At 38.4% G+C, this 19,987-nt stretch overlaps 1 protein-coding gene across 1 annotated transcript in view; it reads right to left on the bottom strand.

Moving 5' to 3' along the window:
• Positions 1–16,529: 16,529 nt before the first annotated feature.
• Positions 16,530–19,987, bottom strand: part of LOC120889738 (uncharacterized) — a 185,272-nt gene continuing 181,814 nt past the window's right edge. Inside the window, exon 5 of the mRNA XM_078047196.1 lies at positions 16,530–17,337. The gene's annotated coding sequence lies outside the window, so the exon portion shown is untranslated. The remainder of the gene's footprint in view (positions 17,338–19,987) is intronic.

The raw sequence follows: 19,987 nt of genomic DNA, 5'->3' as shown, positions 1-19,987 counted from the left end.
CTTGGGTCTTACTTAAAAATGGCTGTATCAGAGCTCTTCCTTCTGGTAAACCACACACGTGCCACTTTCTTCTTTCTCACCAGGAATCCAGGTTCCTAAGAACTAACAGTATAATCAGCAGTCCAGATTTTCAAAGGACAGGCATAATAGGCAAAAATCCATTTGGAAGCCTGGGGTGCAAATGAATAGCATTAACAAAATGAGGACAGTTTATAACCACTAATCCTCTTCTCAAAATATTTTTTCTCTCTCTCCTGATGATCTTCTTTTCTACCTCTCTCCCTTGCCTTCATTTTTCTTGCTTCCCCATCTTCCTTGACTAAAATTAATAACTGAAATGATTTTTTGTGTTAATGAATTTTTGAATACAATTATATAATCTCACTTGTGAGTTTTCAAAGCAGGAGAGTTGAGCATTTTGCATTGTCTAAAGAAAACAAGTTGGTTTTTTTTTTCTGCCTTATTTGTGGGGACGGAGGGGTGTTAGTCTGATCCTGGACACTAGTCTAAAATTTCTTTTTGATTTTCAAATTTTTCCTAATTTGGTGCCCCCCAATGTAAGCAGCAGTGCTTCCAACTCTTCAGCAAAGACCCCAATTTCTGGCCAGCATTGTCCTTGAGGTCCTTGATCTCCTGAAGGACTGACATGATTTCTAATAGCAACCCAGCCACTAACTTTCCATGTCTCTAAACTTTGATCTCCTCATCATTAGCTTTATGCCTGGGCTTCCTAACAGTCAGCAAGACACAATTATAAAATAAAGTTATGGAAATTAATGTTTATGTTAAAAAAAAAAGCTTTTTAGTCTTGAATATCTCCAATTGGATTTGTTTCTTAGTAGGGACTGCAGAATGATTGTAATAGTAATTAGCCGAAATTCCTGAGTGTTGGCCTGAACACCAACAGCAGAGTGAATATTGTTTCTTTCCATTCAGTTTTCTTCTTTATCACTTTCATAGTGAGTGGGTTCCTTTGCATCTTCCAAAGTATTCATTTAGTTTTATTTACTTTTTATTTTTAAGTATCATTATGAATACGTGGATTTTAATATATTTGCAGGTGAGAGATAAAGATCTAGTTTTATTCTTCAACATATGGATATTCGGTTTTCCCAGCACCAAAGCATATTTAACTTGACATTATATTATTATTGCTTACTATGGTCAAATTGTCCCACTCTGGTCAATGGGAGGCCTTTCAACGAGCTCCTAAATCTTCTTGAGACAACCCTTGTGGTCTATAATAGCATCTTTGCTTTCTAATACAACAGAATTTCTCAGACCTCATTCATGTTTCCTGTCCCAGTCTCAAAATCAGCATTTATCCAAGGAGACATGGCTCCTTTTAGTTCAAAGTTCTATTTAGAGAACACAGTTTGCATGAAGGGATGGTCATTATTTTGGGGTTACTCATGGCTTCTAGGTCTTTACAGCGAATAAAGAAAGCAAATATTCTATTTTACTTTTTAAATGTTCGTATTAGTTCATTATACTGATACATAATAGTGCAGCTCATTTTAATATTCATAAGTGAATATAACAGTTTACTCCACTTAAGTACCCAGTGCTATCCCTTTTCCCCCTCCTCCCTCGCCCAGTTATTTGTTTTTAATCGGTACATTTTAGTTTTTTGATTAATTGGGATGCGTCTTGGTATATCCATGCGTGCTCATAGCGTGATTGGTCAGTTTCATTCCCTAGCTCTTCCTCTGCCCTCCCCTTCCCTCTTCCGTTGTTCCTCACTCCTCTACTCATCTCCCTTCTATTTCCACACAGCGCCCCTTTTTTATTCCTTTTCTCTCTCTAGCTTCCACATGTGAGAGAAAGCATTCAACCCCTGACTTTCTGAATCTGGCTTATTTCACCTAGCCTCATGCTCCCCAGTTTCATTTTGGACTAGCAAATGACATTATTTCATTTTTCTTTATGGCTGAATAGAACTCCATGGTGCAAATATACCACATTTTCTTTATCCATTGATCTGCTGATGGGCACCGAGGCTGGTTCCATCACTTGGCTATTATGAATTATGCTGCTGTAAACATTTGCATGCATATATCATGATATTATGCTGATTTTAGTTCTTTGGGATAGATACCAAGGAGTGGGATAGCCAGGTGCTATGGTGGTTCCATTCCTAGTCTTTTGAGGAGTCCCCATACTGCTTTCTGAAACGGTTGTACTAATTTGCAGTCCCATCCACAATGTGTAAGTGTACATTTTGCCCCACATTCTGCCAGTAATTATTGTTATTTGTATTCTTGATGATTAACATTCTAACCGGGCTGAGATAAAATTTCAATGTACTTTGATTTGCATCTCCCTGATTGCTAAGGAGATGTTGAACATTTTTCATGTATTTGTTAGCCATTTGTATTTCTTCTTTTGAGAAATCTCTATTGAGATCTTTTGCCCATTTATTGAGTGCATTATTAGGTTTTTTTGATGTTAAGTTTTTTGAGTTCCTTTTATATTCTAGACATGAATCCCCTGTTGGATGAGTAGCTGGTGAAGATTTTCTCCATTCTGCAGGTTTTCTTCTCATGCTTTTAACTACTTCCTTTGCTGTGCAGAAGCTTTTTGATTTAGCACCATTCTACTTGTTGATTCTTGGTTTTATTTCTTGAACTTTAGGAGTCTTATTAAGGAGTCTTATTTAGGAGTCCAGTGATTTTTGGAGCAGTACCTGCTCCAATACCCTGACAGGCTGACCCTTTGTGTTCTCTCAGCAGTTTCACTACTTCTAGTCTAATTCCTAGCTCTTTGATACACTTTGAGTTGATTTTTATGCAGGACGAGAGACAGGGATGCAATGTTATTCTTCTACATATAGATATTCAGTTTTCCCAGCACTACTTATTGCAAAGGCTATCTTTTCTCCAGTGTATGTTTGGGGCACATTAGTTAAGGATTATTTGACTGTAACTATGTGGATTTGTCTCTGTGTCTTCTAGTCTGTTCCACTGATCGTCATATCTGTTTTTATGCCAATACCATGACTTTTTTTTTTGTTTCGTTTGCTTTGGGGTTTTGTTTTTTACTATACCTTTGTAGAGATCAGGTATTGCAATGTCTCCAGCCTTGCTCTTGTTGCTCAGGATTACTTTGGCTACTCTGGGTCTTGATTCTTCCATATGTATTTTAGGACTGTTTTTTTCTAGTGTGGTAAAGAATGTCATTGGTATTTTGATGGAAATTGCAATGAATCTATAGAATGATTTTTGGTGATATGGCCATTTGATTAGTAATATTCTACCTATAAATATAATTAATCACATAAATAGAATCAAGAACAAAAATCCCAAGATCATCACAATAGACACAGAAAAAGCTTTTGAAAAAGTTCAGGTACCCATTCATGTTTAAAAAAAAAATGAGGGGCTGGGGTTGTGGCTCAGTGGCAGAGCGCTTGCCTAGCATGTGTGAGGCCCTGGGTTCAATCCTCAGCACCACATAAAAATAAATAAGCAAAAATAAAGGTATAAAAATGAAGAAACTAGGGATAGAAGGAATCTACTATCATGGTAAAGGCTGCATATGACAAATCCAAAGCTAACATCACACTGAATGGAAAAAACTGAAAGCATTTCCTATAAAATCAGGAACAAGACAAGGATGTCCATTCTCACCACTTCTATTCAATATAGTTCTTGAAACTCTAGTTGGAGCAATCAGGTAAGAGAAGAAATAAAAATATACAAATAGGAAAAGAAGTCAAATTATTTCTGATTGCTCATGACATGATTATATACCTATAGGACCCAAAAATTCCATCAAAAGATTATAGAACTAATAAGCAAATTCAGCAAGGTAGCCCAGTTCATATGTTATGTTCATAAGTTAGCCCAATTTGTATATTTCATTCAACATAGGAAAATCATAGGCTTTCTTCTATTCAGAGAATGAATTTGCTAGAAGGAAATCAGGAAACCCTCCCATTCACAATTGCTTAAGAAAATAAAATGAAATACTTAGGAATAAAACTAATTATGGTGGTGAAAGATCTCAAGTGAAAATTATCAAATTCTGAAGAAAAAAAACTGAAAAAGACCTTCAAATATGCTTTATTTTTAAAGAAAATACATCCAAGAATTGAACCCAGGGGTGCTTAACCACTGAGCCACATTCCCAGCCCTTTTAAAAAATTTTTTTAGAGACAAGGTCTTGCTGAGTTGCTAAGTACCTCGCTAATCTGCTGAAGCTGGCTTTGAACTTGCAATCCTCCTGCCTCAGCCTTCCAAGTTGCTAGGATTTAACAGGCCTGTGCCACTGCAAAAGGCCATTAGATTTTATATATATATATATACATATATATATATATATACATATATATATATTTAAGATTTTATATTTTTCCTCTTTTGCTAAAAAGCTTGGTTCCTAAATACATTAGCATAACTATTTGTTTTATATATATATATATATATATATATGTGTGTGTGTGTGTGTGTGTGTGTGTGTGTGTGTGTGTTTAGTGTCAGAATAATTCCAATACAGTATGAGCATGCTAATATAATCTATAATACTAGTATAGTATAAACTTTTAGAATACATATTTGAAACATTTAAACTTAATAATTTAAGAATGATAATATTAACATTTCAATTAACAAACTATACTGCTATTTTTATCCTTTTGATATATTCTTTCAGGACTATACAATTGAATTACTCTCTCTTTTTTTTAAATATGAGGAATTGAACCCAGGGGTGCTTTACCACTGAGCTACATCCTAAGTCCTTTGTTTAATTTTTATTTTGAGACAAAGTCTAAGTTGCCTGGGCTGGCCTTGAACTGACAAACCTCCTACATAAGCTTCCCAAGTAGTTGGGATCAAATTACTCTATTTTAAAGTAACTGAAGAACATTCACCTCATATCCATCAGAGTGGCCACTATGAAAGAAAAAAAAAATCAGTGTTGGCAAGGAGGAGAAATTGAACCCTTATGTGATTTTGGTGGAGATGAAGATGATGCAATCACTGTGGAAAACATAAAAGTTCCTGAAACTTTTGAATAACCATATGATCCAGAAATCTCACTTCTGGGTATTCATCAAAAAAGATTCAAAATCAGGATCTTGAAGCTATATTAGCATTCCCATGCTCATTGCAGTACTATTTACAATAGTCAACATATGGAAACAAGTAAATGCCCACTAACAAATAAATGAGTAAAGAAAATATGATATATACATGCAATGGAATATTATTCAGCCTCAGTAAAGGAAATCCTGCAATGTGTGACAACATGTTTGAACCTTGAGAGCACTAAACTAAATGAAATAAGCCAGTCACCAAACAACAAGCATTTCATGAGTCACTGATATGAAGTACCAAAAATAGTCAAATTTATAGATTCAAAGAATGGAATGGTTTCCTATCATGGATTAGGTAGTTGGTAGGGTGGGGAGGAGAATTACTACTCAACAGGCATAAAGTTTCAGTCAAGCAAGATAAATGAGCTCTGGGGAGCTCCTATAGAACATTTTACCTACAGTCAACTCTACCACGCGGCCTGAGCAATGGTTTCATTAATGAGGTTCTAGGCATAAAGTTAGTTAGAAGAGATCGAAATAAAACACAAGACTCAGTTACCTTATTTCTATTGCTAGGTCTAGGTCCGAGACGGCTCCCCTCTCTGGTTCGCTCCTGTAGCCGCCCAGCAGGGCAGCAGGGATTACTCAGGGCTAGCAGGAGAGAGAGAGCGCGAACACGCCGGGGACTAGCCTTTTATTGGGGAACAAGAGATTCAGGGGAGAATTCTATCCAATGAAGGTTGAGGGGGGGCTGCACTCCAAGGTCAGGGTCAGTGATTGGGAATCCAGGGTCAGTGGTCAGGCACACCCCCACACAGATGGGCTCTCTCATCAGGAAAGGGCCGGGAAAGCTTCGACACTGCCAAAGCGCCTCAGGCCCTTAACAGGAGTCACCCAATCACGTGTTAGAATGGCTTCCCACAGTCAACAATAATGTACAGTACAAATTTGTTGAGAGTATAGATCCCATATTAAATGTTCTTACTACAATGAGATAAAGTAACTGTAAGGTAATTATCCAGATGTGATGGTACACACTTATAATCCCAGTGACTCAGGAAGCTGAGGCAGGAGGATTGCAAGTTTGCATCTAGCCTGGACAACTTAGTAAGACCCCGTCTCAAGAGAGGTGGAGCTTGGTAGTAGAGCATTTGCAAGGCCATGGGTTTAATCCCCAGTACTAAATAAATAAGTAAAGTAATAGATGCAATTACTATCTCTATTTAAACCATCAACTTGATATATGTTTAGGTTAATTTCTTCTTTTATTTTGCTTTTGATGTTTCAGGATTGCATTTTCTTGCTTATTATGTTTAATTTACTTTTATATTTACATAAAATATTAATTAGTTTCCAAACTCAAACATATGAAACTAGATTCTATGGAGATTTAAGATATGTCCACAAATTCTTTGATACATTCTTCATTTTTTAAATCTTTTTAAAAAATTGTTTTGCAGAATAGAATAGACATTATGATTGCTGTATGTATATGGGTAACTGTATGACCAATGTGATTCTGCAATCTGTACAATCAGAAAAATGAGAAATTATACCCCAATTGATTCAAATGTATGAACTGCCAAGATCACTGTAATGTCGTGTGTAGCTAATAAATAAATAAATATATAAATATTGTTTTACTTGTAGGTGTATGCAATAAGCCTTATTTTATTTTTATGTGGTGCCAAGGATCAAACCCAAAGCCTCACGTGTGCTGGATGAGCGCTTTACCACTGAGCCACAATCCCAGCCCCTTTGGTGCACTCTTCAATAGCAGAGCCAATTTTCCCTCATGAGTGTGGATTAGACTTTGTGTCTTGCTTCTAACAGATACGGTAAGATACCTGTGATTGTGCGTCTTCCAAGACTAGGTCATAAAAAGGATTGCAGCTTCCGTTGCTTTTTCTGGATAACTTGCTCTGGAGGAAGCTGATTGCCATGTCCTGAAGATACTCCAGCCACCTAGGGAAAGAGGGGCCCTGTAGTGAGGAACTGAGGGCTCCATACGAGTGAACCATGGTGCTCATGGATTCTCTAGTGCCCATCAAACCTTTATGTGATTTAACTCAGACCAACATCTTAACTAGAATCTCAGGATATATTGAGTCAGAACCACCTAGCTAAGCTGCTCCTGGATTCCTAATCCTCTCACTAATATAGTTAGACAAATTCCACAAAAATTCCTGCCTCCTCTGTGTTCCTAAATTTATCCAATTTTTTACTAACTATATTTTTCTTCCATTGCTTTTAATTTTAAAAATAAACAAATATGTAAATATCTATATTATCCACCATTTCTTAGATAAAATTTGGCATGCTTTATACATTTTTCTGAACCTTGCAGTTTTCAATTAAAATACTTATCAGAAATCATTCCAAAGTAAAATATATAGTCTTCATTCTTTTTTTGGAGCGGTACTGGGATTGAACTCAGGGGTGCTCGACCACTGAGCCACATCCCCAGCCCTATTCTGTATTTTATTTAGAGACAAGGTCTCCCTGAGTTGCTTAGCGCCTTGCTTTTGCTTAGGCTGGCTTTGAACTCACAATCCTTCTGCCTCAGCCTCCTGAGCCACTGGGATTACAGGCGTGTGGCACTGCACCCAACATCCTCATTCTTTTCAAACAGTTGCTTAGTATTTTATTCTGTAGATGGACAACAGATGTTCTTTAGCCAATGCCCTATTGGTGCTTTGTTTCTATTCTTTCGAATTTCAAGTAATGCAACAATTCATGTCTTTTCATAGTTCTATTACTTTATTTTTTGGAATAGGTTCCTAAGTCCGCCCCTTTTTATTTTCTTTCCTATTGCTTTAGCTGTCATGGATCTCTCTTGTCTCCCGTCTCTTGCTGCAGAGTCTGCTCCATATATTTCAGTATTTGCCTTTATTTCTATTATCCTGACTCTCCCATGTGCATCAGTTCTGTACCTATAACATTGTGTCACTGTGGCCCCTTTAAAGCAACTGGAACTCTGACCTACTGCAGTCGGGATGTTGTTTTAACACCAAGCTGGTGGGGATTAAAGATCTAACCTAGAAAGGTGTGGTTTGGGAAGCAGCAGGGATTTTAGTACACAAGAATGAAAAAATCTTTTTCAGTAGGTAACATGAAGCAAACATGAAGCAAGTTTTCTCACTAAAAGAAGTCTCCCCAACTCCTCTCATGATGACAGTGAAGATAATGTTGGTATCAGTCGAGATCTAAGATATGAAAGTGCACTCAAGTTAGAAAGAGAATTCATTCCTGGGTTAACTGGCAAAACAGGCAGCAAACATTCTGCCAAGCACAGTGACTGGAAGGAAAGCTTTTGCAGAGACTGATTATATTTAATGGGGAGTTACTGCGAGGTCACTATATATCATGTCATTGCTGAAGAATACTGATAAGCACATGGTGACTAAATCTTCCACAAATCCTGATCACTGATCAGACCCTTAGTTCTCAATATTCACAGCAACTATATTCTTATCCTTGCCTTTCTCCCTATCTTTTTGTGAGTTAACTATCAGTGCACGTGAACCTTTATTTATGCAATAGATGAGATACTTGTTTAACTGTATTAGTGAGAGGTGTAGGAATCCATGCAATCGATTGCATGAGTCTACTTTTTATTATCAACAAGAAACTTTCACAAACACAACACAAAAGTCACTGGAAATGCAAATTCATGTCTACAATAGATACAATTTCTGTGTTTAAAAAATGTTCTTTCTTAGTTGAAACTGGATACAAACAAAAAGATGAAGACTTCATGAAATGTTTTCAGTAGGAATTCACTTAGCATGCCGCCTGCTGGAAACAGCCTGACTGTGAGATCAAGTCGAAGGTTGAAAGGTTTGTTGATGATAGAGAAAAGGAAGGAAAGTTTTTGGCAGGAAGTTCAGTATGAACTAAATAGAGAAACTGGTAATGTTCCATGTTGATAATATTAGCTGCAGTGGGAAGGGAGGGTGATTATGTTGATCCAAACTGAGGGTTTTTCATCTGGAGGGGAAGAAAGTGAAACATGGAGGAAGATGATCGGCAGTGATGTGTAGGATGGAGTAGAGGAAGGGTTGGAGGCAGGCGAGCTGATTCAATGGCTGTAAATAGAATCATGCTTTTTTTGCATTTTAAGGTCAGGAATCCAATGACATTTTTCAATTCAGAGAAGTTTCATCCTCATTTCTAATTAAACTTTAAGGCTACTTCAGCATTAAGTGTCCCTCACCATTCAATTTTAGTACCTATATAGAAATAATGAGTTAGGCATTCTATTCTTCTTAATACTTTAAAAAAGAAAAAAATGTGTGAATTTTAGTCTTGCGTGCTGAGATTGCTTAAAATGGTGATGCCTCTATTTCAACTGCATGCATGGAGGAGATCTCTGCGAATATGCTCCAGGACTTTCTTTTCTTTTAACCCTCTTTCACAATCATGAAATATGCCAGACCCAAGAAATTGGAGAAGAAAGGTAGTTGCAATACCTCTCTCTGTGATGAATTGACAAAAGATAAGTCACCTGTGCTTCAGGTCTCTTTGTTTATTTATTTATTTCATTGTTTGTTTGGGGAATGCAGGAGGAATGAAAATGTCAGGGAGGAAAAAAGACATTAACAGAAGAAAAATAAGTACATTTTAAAAAATTTATTTATTCTAATTTGTTATACATTGACAGCAGAATGCATTTCAATTCAGAGTACACATATACAGCACAGTTTTTCATGACTCTGGTTGTACACAATGTACAGTCACACCATTCGAGTCTCATACATGTACTTGGGGTAATGATGTCCATCTCATTCCACCATCTTTCCTACCCCATGCCCTCTTCATTCCATTCCCTCCCCTTTGCCTTATCTAAAGTTTCTTCATTCTTCCCATGCTCCATCCCCATCCCCATTATGGATCGGCATCCACATATCAGATATTTTGGGGGATTTTCTGGGATTGGCTAACTTCACTTAGCATAATATTCTTCAACTCCATCCATTTACCTGCAAATGCCATGATTTTATTCTCTTTTAATGCTGAGTAATATTCCATTGTGTATATATACATTTTCTTTATCTATTCATCTACTGAAGGGCATCTAGATTGTGAATTGTGCTGCTATAAACATTGATGCGGCTGTGTCCCTGTAGTATGCTGTTTTTAAGTCCTTTGGGTGTAAACCAAGGAGTGGAATAGCTGGGTCAAATGGTGGTTCCATTCCAAGTTTTCCAAGGAACTTCCATACTGCTTTCCATATTGGTTGCACCAATTTACAGTCCTACCAGCAATGGATGAGTGTGCCACAATATTTATTAATATTTACATGTATGGGAATTCAAAAGAAATGAACCTTAAAGAAATGTGTTAGACTCACTGGGTATGGTGGCTCCATTGACAGCTGAGTGGGAAGAGGTGGGGTGTGGTTGGAGGAAGGTGTGCATTTGAGGACTCTATCTTGTCTCTGGCCTCTCCTTCACTCTACTTCCTGCTGCCATGAGCTGAGCAGCTTTCTCCCACCACACCTTCCACCATGACCTTGCCTTGTCTCAGGCCCAAGGCAATGGAGACAACCAACCATGGCTGAAGCATCTGAAACTATGAGCCAAAATAAACCTTTGCTCCTCTTAAGTTGTTCGTCTTGTGTATTTTGGTGATAGAGGTGAAAAGCTGACTAATACAGCACTGTAGAGGTAAGATAGCTTCTTACTATGAAGACCTAATAAATGGCAAGGCCACCATACAAACCCAGCTCAGACCAATCCTAAAGCTGAAGTTCTTCCTTCATCTCACACTGCCATACTCCCTTGAAGGGAGAATCGGGGTCCACTTGAAAGTAGAGAGAGAGCAAATACAATGTTTGAAGTCAAAGGGAGTGATAAATGACTGCTACTTTCTGTTAAGGGAAGAATTATAAAACTGTGCTGCCCCAGCTGAGTTCTCCCCTACCCTTTGGTTATTAAGTCTGCCTGTTGCTGGGGAGATGAGGCTTCTTCCTGCATAGGGTTATTTGCTGTAGAGAGTTTTTGAATTACATCACTAAATCACAAGGACAGCTCATGCAGGGAGCTTTCTTCCTGGAATGCCCCCACACCCTTAACTCATTCTTCAAGGCTCAGCTCATATATCACCCGTCCTCTCCATCCTCTCTTACTACTTGCTATTCCTGTGGTACAACTCGTCAGTCTATCTGCAACTTTGGGAAAGGGATTCAGGAGTCTTCCATTGTAAAAAGGAAGCAACCTGCCAACTAGCCAATTGTAAACCAACACAAAGTCCAGAGCCTCCTGCTACAGATTTCCCACCTTTGCTCAGTAGTTTATTTTAAGACAAACAGAGGGCTGGGGATGTGGCTCAAGTGGTAGCGCGCTCGCCTAGCATGCGTGCGGCCCGGGTTCGATCCTCAGTAGCACCATATACCAACAAAGATGTTGTGTCCGCCGAGAACTAAGAATAAATAAATAAATGTTAAAATTCTCTCTCTCTGTCCCCCTCTCTCTCTCACTCTCTCTTTAAAAATAAATAAATAAATAAATAAAAATAATTAAAAAAAAAAAAAGACAAACAGAGTAAATGTCCTGTGGGTGAGTATGTGAGAGAGTCCTTTTCCTTCCTGTCTCCCTCCTTTTTTCTCTTCCTTTTCTCCCCATGTTCCCCTCTGTCCTTCTTCTAGGACCCTAACTCCATCCTGGAAGCCAAAGGTGAGCTAACACCTCTGGTTCCTAGCCTCACTGGGGGTAGCAGGTAGGTTTCTGTGCCAACTCTTAGCAGGGTGACTCTAGAATGGCTACTGCCTGGGTAGAGGCCTGGATAAATAGGTGCTGAGTAATAGACATGGAAGATAGAGGCACTTCAGACTGTCTGGAGTGGAAGTCCTACTAGATTCATGAAGGTTTTTCACTTTGGATCTCTTTGGTTTCCATTTACAGTGCTTTAAAATGCTATTGCAGAGGACATCTGTCACTTACCATGTCATCCACTCCTCCTTGATCTTTTAACAATGTTCAGGTTTTTCTCCAAGGAGCCCATGTGTCTTAGTCCATTTTCTGCTTCTATGACAAAATACAACAGACTAGATAATTTATAAAGAAAAGAAATACATTTCTCCCTGTTCTGAAGGCTGAAGTCCAATACTGAGGTACAGCCTTTGGTGAGGGCTTACTTGCTGCATCATAACATTTTGAGGGCATCGTGGGGCAAGACAGCAAATGAGAGCGCTGTCTTTTATAACAAAGCCTCTCTTGCAAACCCCCACACAGAAAACCACATTATTCCAATTCCTGAGGGCAGAGCCCTCATAACATAATCACCTCCAAGTCCCACCTCCTAATATCACAATGGCAATTCAATTTCATATGTTTGGGAGGGAATATTCAAGCCATACTACCACGCTACTTCTCTATCAGACTGTTGGGATTGGGTAGGCCTTCTTTTTGAGAACACTTGTGACCTAGGCTGGAGCACTGAAAATGTTGCATCCCCTTGGCCACCACTAAGCATTCATGTGTGACCCACTCCAGGCCAAGGAGTGTGACCACTATGACTCTGTATGAACTATTGTTAAAGCCATACTCTTTTCTTCTAGAAGGTTCTATGCCAGTTGGATCTAAGTCTTGAGCAATCTGTGTCCATCCTGCAACCCTGTAGGAAGAGTGTGGTTGAGGACAAAGTTCAAAGAAAGGGGAAAAAATGATTTTACTTGGAACCTGGAGCCAACCTTGCCTGAAGCTAAATACTTCAAGGACTTTGGCTTTGGAAAACAATCTATCTCCTTTGTTCCTGAAGCCCACTAGAGTCAAATTCTTACTACCTGCTACAAATATTCCTCATCAATAAAGTTATTATCTAAAAAGGTTCTTGTCTCTTCCCTCTCCCTGTGAGAGATGAGAAAGGGAAGAAAGTAAGGGACTGATGGGGAAAAGGAAATCCTGTCTTAATGCAATGCTGTTGTGGTAATTTGTCTCATCGCTATCAGAATGTGAGCAGCTTAAAAGTGGGAGTCCCAGAATCTAGCACAGTGCATTGAACATAGCGAAAGCTTGAAAAGTATTTATTGATTGAATAAGTTTTATTTATTTATAGTTTTAAACTCTGGAGTCAATGGGATCCGTGTTCATATTCTGAACATCATTTGCTAACCATGTGCTTTTGGCCAAGTTACTCCACCTTTTTAATTTGGACTTTTTTGTCTGCCAAACAAGCTCAGCACTTGTGCTCACTTCACATGTTACTGGAGGATAAACACAGCATTCTGTCTAGAATGCTGTAACAGACTACCATAGGCCTGGTAACTTTATAAATAACAGGAATTTATTTCATAACCTTCTGGAGACTGAAAATCCAAGATCAAGGTGCCAGCCGATGTGATGTCTTTGGAGGTCCCACTTGTTGGTTCACAGAGGCCTAATTCTGTGTCCTCACATGGCACAGCAGAGGGGGTTCTCTGGGTTTGTTTAATGAGTATACTAGTTTCATTGATGAAGACCCCATCCTCATGACCTAATCACCTCCCCATGTCCCCACCTCCAAATACCATCCCATTGAAAGTTGTGTTGCAACAAGTGGATTTTAGGAAGATGCAAGCATCCAGTCTATGCAGGGTGCACTTCACACAGTAAATATACAATGGTATGCAAAACCTCTTGAAACAATGACTGCAACCTAAACTTTCTCATATGGAAATTTCTACATAATGCTAATTGCCATACTGGCTTGTTTGTTTGTTCGTTTTTTTGTCCAGGGGTAATTTACCACAGAGCCACATCCCTAGCCCTTCTCTCTCTCTCTCTCTCTCTCTCTCTCTCTCTCTCTCTCTATATATATATATATATATATATATATATATATATATATTTCTTTTTTTTATTAAGACAGGATCTTGTTAAATTTCTTACAGCCTCACAAAGTTGCTGAGGCTAGTCTTGAACTCTCAATCCTCCTGCCTCAGCCTCCCAAGCTGCTGGCTCATACTGATGTTTTATCTTATATTGGTTAGTTATAGAATTGTTTGTATATAGTTATGTGACTTAGACAAATTATATAACTTCTCTGAGCAAAATTTTCTTTCAAATGAATATAAGTCTGATACTATGATATTTGTTTTTAAGATAAAGTAATACAAGGTTTATTAAAATGGGCTATAGTAGTTGTAATAGGTAGCTTCTAAACCGGCCCTTAACAATCTCCACCCTATGATATCAATGCCCTTATTTAAATCTCTCCCCTTGAGGGCAGGATGGGTTTAAATACTCACTTCTAATAGAAGTCATGTGATGTCATTATGATATTAGGTTGCAAAAAGATTGTGGCTTCTTTCTTAGGTACCTTGTCTTCTAGCTCACTCTGGGGAAAACCAGCTGCCACGTCACAAAGCAGCCCTGGGAATGAGCTTGGTAATGGAACTTTGGAGGCTGCCAATAGCCATAGGAGATGGAAGCTGATCCTCCCTGTGTTGAGCTCTGAGATGATTTCAGATGACACTTTGCACCCCCATTAGGGACCGTGAGCCAGAACCACTTAACTAAGATGTTTCAGGGATTCCTGACCCTCAGAAATTGTGAGAATGAATTGTAATGCATTCTACTGTCATATATAACAAATTTTGGAATAACAAATAATAAACTTTTTTTAAAAAAAAGAAATTATGAGAAAACAAATATTTATTGTTTTCAGCTGTGACATTTTGGGGTAATTTGTTATACATACATAGAAAATCAATATGATACAATACAATAAATGGTTGCTACTACCAAAAATATTAGGCTAGTTTTCCCAATCTCTGATGGGGCCTGTTTATTTCTCTCTCTCTTCTGCTTCCATCACTGAATCATCACTTTTTTTTTTCTTTTATGGTGTAGGGGATTAGAACCCAGGGCCTTATACATGCAAGGCAAGCACTCTACCAAGTGAGCTACATCCCCAGCCCATGAATTGTTACTTCACTAAAGTACTCAAAAATCTTCCATTGGTGATTAGTAATAATAACCATCCTTTACTATGAGTTTTCATAGTCTATCAATCTTTATTTTAAAAGCTTTATATATACCTCTCATTGAATCCTCACAGCCTAGCAAGGTAGGTGTTATTACCTTTTTTTCATAGGTGAGGAAACTGAGGTTCAGAGACTTTAAGTAATAAGACTCAGCTCTGATCTGGCAGAGCAAGGACTCCCACACTCACCTGTCTGAATCCACAGCCTGTTCTCTCCACTGCCGTGGGGCGCCCTCCTAAGTGCAGTCCAATCTCTGTAGCGCTCTTTAGCACAGGCCTGGCTCTCTTCCAGCTTTGTTTTCAACATGTCCCCTTCAAAAATGTTAGATTTAGTCTTACAGAATTGCTTTCTGTTTCTTATTCCGCTTGGCCCAGTTTCCTGATGTTTGTTAGAGAATAAGGGTTCCCTTGGGGGGATCCCTGACCCATCCCTGCTTACCCACACTCTAGACAATCAGGGGACCGGCCCCCTTCAGGCCACCTCTTTAACACAGCCTTTCTGGACCCCTACCCCAATGCCCACTGTTGAGAGCTATCTTTTCTTCTGCACTTCACAGGAAGTATATACCTTTCTAGGTTATGTGGAATTTTACATCATAGTATATCAATTTTCACCATGTCTGATCTCCTAGAATGCTTACATTGCAGATGTAAAAAGTTAATGTTCTGCTCATCTTGTAACCCTAACATATAAAGGCCATAATAATTTTAGTAACACATGCCCATAAATATTGATTGAGGAATTGAGACTGTGAGAAAGCATATGGATGAATAAACTGATGATCATGGAAACAATGAAACCTGGGCTCCCTACTTTCTTCTTTTTTTTTTTTTTTTTTAAAGAGAGAGTGAGAGGGGAGGAGAGAGAGAATTTTTAATATTTATTTGTTAGTTCTCGGCGGACACAACATCTTTGTTGGTATGTGGTGCTGAGGCTCGAACCCGGGCCGCACGCATGCCAGGCGAGCGCGCTACCGCTTGAGCCACATCCCCAGCCCTGCAAGTTTTGTATATTATTCATTCATTTAACCAAATAAATGTTTTTATCACCTGAAAAAGACACTATAGGAAGATAAAAGAAGTAAAAAGGGCTGGGTTTGTGGCTCAGTGGTAGAGTGCTCGCCTTACATGTGTGTGAAGCCCTGGGTTCAATCCCCAGCACCACATAAAAATAAATAAATTAAATAAAGGTATCGTATCTATCTACAACCGAATGAGTATTTTTTTAAAAAGAAGTAAAAAGTGTGATTTTGTATATTAATATGTATATATAACACTTTAATTAAAATAGCAGTAATGATAATAGAAGGGAGATTGGCAAAGAAGAGCAATGGATCTGGAGGGAGGAGGGGAGGGAAAAGAAGTTCCTAGAAAATGAGATGGATCAAATTATGTCATATGTATGTATAAATATGTCACAATGAATCCCATTATTATATATAATTATAATGCATCAATAAAAAGGCTATTAAAACATTATATTCTTAAATTTTTAATTTTATCCTATTTCAGGTTGGTCATATCAAATATTACGCTTTTTGTTATTAATCACTGGCCACATCATTTTTTCTTAGTATTTATTTAAACATTTCATTCTTGGATTTTCTGTTGCTTTTTAATCACATTTAAGGACCTCTGGATTTTTATGGGGACTAGATTTACAAGGACATGGTTCTATGCATCTCCATCAGATATCACTCAGACAATTGCTTACACAAAAATCTAGACCTGTAATACAAAAAGAAAAAGAAAGAAAGAAAGAAAGAAAGCGAGTTATTCCTGTCCTTCCAGTCCAATTGTGAAAAAAATAAACCACTTAAAAGTTTACTAAGATAAGACATTGGAGGCTGTATCTCTGTGGAAGCAGGAGTCACATCTAAAAGTATTAACCAAAACTTTTCAAAGAATGGACAGACAAAACAATTCAAATCCATTATAATTTGAAGGTTTGCTATTATTGCAGGCACTGCCACTGGACTCATGTTCATTTGAAGTTTTCTGGATTTAATGATAGTCTTCTCTAGCCTAGTAGGAGATTGAGAATTAAGATGTCAATAGGACTATTTTTGCACTTACATCAAATTAATACCCGTGGTTCTGGATTTTCTTTGCCAACTCTTCAAGGTAAATCTGAGAAACCATCCAAAAATTCTTCATCCTCTAACAATGCAGATATCATGAGGTCCCAAGCAAATGGGTTTGAACATGAGGGACTTCTCAAGAGAGAAAAGTAATCCTTGGATCCATCTTGGATACTGGATTCTGATTTTGAGTTTTCTATTTCCATTCTCTCCCCATCAGTCATCTGGAGGTTTCAAATCACCAACACCAAGCTGGGAAGAGAAAAATAATCATTTCATATTACCCTCTACACTATGGGTGAACCTTGAGAACACAATGCTAAGTTAAATAAGCCAGTCATGAAAGGGCAAGGACTATATGGTTCCAATCATATGAGTTATCTGAAGTAGTCAGATTCATAAAAACTGGTAGAATGATCTTTCCAGGGCCTAGAGGTAGGGAGGAATGAGAAATTATTATTTAACATGTATAGAGTTACAGTTTTGCAAGATGAAAAGTTCTGGAGCTTGATTATAAAACTACTGAACTGTACACTTAAAAACAGGTAACATTTTATGTTATCTGGAATTTTTTGTTACCTGTTTTTTATCATAATTTTTTAATGGCTGCACTAACCTGATTTAAACAATATAAAATGTATACATGTATCTAATGTTACATGGTATCCCATTAATATGTACAATTTTTATGTATTTTTTAAAAAACTGGCTGAGCATGTAGCTCAGTATTAGAGCACTTGTCTAGCACGCATGAAGTCCTAGGACTGGTCCTTGGCAAAGAAAATGAAAAATCACTTCCACTCATCCTTTGTTTTCACACTGAACAAACATTGGTGTTTTCCAAATAGATGGGACTCTCTTTTATACTTGATAATCTTGAGAAAGCACTCTACCGTCTGCTTCCTGCAGCCATACATATAGTACTCCAAGTCCTCTCTACAAGAATTTTCACATTTAGATACAGTAGAATACTCTTGGGCAGCACAAACTCCTTCTCAACTGTATATATACAACCAACTTTTGGCACATCAGTGCCAAAACCATTATATGAAATCATTTTCTTCTTTTCTCCCAAGCAGAAGTATTGACTCTTGGGATTGGACAGGTCAAGAATCACTTAAGACAAGAGGGAAGTATGAATGATCATTGGCACACACAACCCTCTCTGTATGTCAGGCACTGTCTAAGTGTTTTACATATCTTGAGTCATTTATCATTCAACAACCCTCTGTGGTAAGTATTCATAGTACTCCTATTTTATAGACGAGAGATGTTAAGTAAATCACCCAATTAAATCCTGGTTTCCCCACTACAGACAATGGAGCCATGATTGGATCCTAGGCAGTCTACTTCCTATGAAAAAAACAGCAGACAAGCCAGGCGTGGTGGTGAATGCCTGTAATCACAGTGATCTGATAGCCTGAGGCAGGAAGATCACAAGTTCAAGGCCAGCCTCAGCAATTTAGTGAGGTGTTAAGCAATTTAGCAAGACCCTTTCTCAAAAATCTCAAAATAAAACATAAAAAGGGCTGGGGATATGGCTCCATGGTAAAGCACCCCTGGGTTCAATCCCAAGAACTGAGGGGGAAAAAAACAGCCAGTCCAGTTCCAATTCTGTACTTCAGGCTCTGAAGAACCCCACCCTAGCCCTCTTTCTGTCTTTCTTTCTTTCTTTTTTTTTTTTTTAATAATATCTCCAGTAATTTTATAGTAACAGAAAGCTGAGGCATCTCTCAGAAGAAACCCTGACTCAACTACCAACCTTACGAGACAGGTACTGATTTTGCCCGTTGAGAAGTCTTTATTCTAAATGCATTGAACTAAAATGCTATTGTTCCTTCATTGGGAATATGTCAAAAAGGTAGTTGCTAGTGCCCAAACCCATCTCTCTATCAATATTAAAGGAGAGTGCTGTCAAGGGATTGGGAATCAATATAAAAGCAGTCACCTAGGGTTCCCTTTCCACCAGGACGAAGAAATGTGCAGGCAGTGAACTCTGTGCTTTAATGAGGAGGACTGAAACTGCCTTGAAGTTATTAGCTCCATTGTTTTCTCCGGCCCATAACTGTCACGAGGCCTAATGACCTTATATAACAAGCCAGCGGGATGGCTTTCCCTACAAGTACCTCTCCAATCTCTCTCCAGTGCCTCAGGCATGGTCATTATGGAGATGGAGAGAGCCAGCCTTGCCAGAATTCAACACTCACAATGTTCCAGCTCCCGTAATTGGCTGGTTTTTTTAGATGTAAAGCCATAAATGGAGAAAGAGTAGGTGGGTGGCTTTGCAGACCCATTATCAATAACCACTTGCCAAGGCTGTCCTGCTTTGTCCTCCTACTTAAAAATAGTAAGAGGAGGAGGAGAGTTGCAAGAGGAGGGCAGGCAAGGAATGTCTTGCCTTTTTCTTTCACTTTAAGCTCAAATCTGAAAATTCGCCTCAAGCTTTCTCTTTCCAACCAAGTGAAAAATCTGAAAATTGAGATACAAAGACAGCCCAATGACTTCACTCAAAAAATTTCAACCTGAAAACTATGTAGAGGCTGGGAAGGGGCAAAAAATTAGATTAGCAAAAATGTTTTTCAGGGGCTAGGGATGTGGCTCAAGCGGTATCGCGCTGGCCCGGCATGCATGCGGCCCGGGTTCGATCCTCAGCACCACATACAAACAAAGATGTCGTGTCCGCCAAAAACTAAAAAATAAATATTTAAAAAAATGGTTTTTTGTCCTAGGCATGTAATTTCTCATCACCTGATTATGCCAGGACTTCAGTCAAGATTATCAAAACTGTGTCTCCCCGATCCTTTCCTGGCCCTGCTGCATCCTGTATTAGTAACTTGTAACTGACTCTATTGCTGTTTCAGGAGACCAGTTCAGTATTGCTGTTTATGGAGAACCAGGTGAA

The sequence above is a fragment of the Ictidomys tridecemlineatus genome, chromosome 4 (assembly GCF_052094955.1).
Source record: "Ictidomys tridecemlineatus isolate mIctTri1 chromosome 4, mIctTri1.hap1, whole genome shotgun sequence".
Classification (NCBI taxonomy): domain Eukaryota; kingdom Metazoa; phylum Chordata; class Mammalia; order Rodentia; family Sciuridae; genus Ictidomys; species Ictidomys tridecemlineatus.
This window is presented reverse-complemented; position numbering and strand designations above follow the sequence as displayed.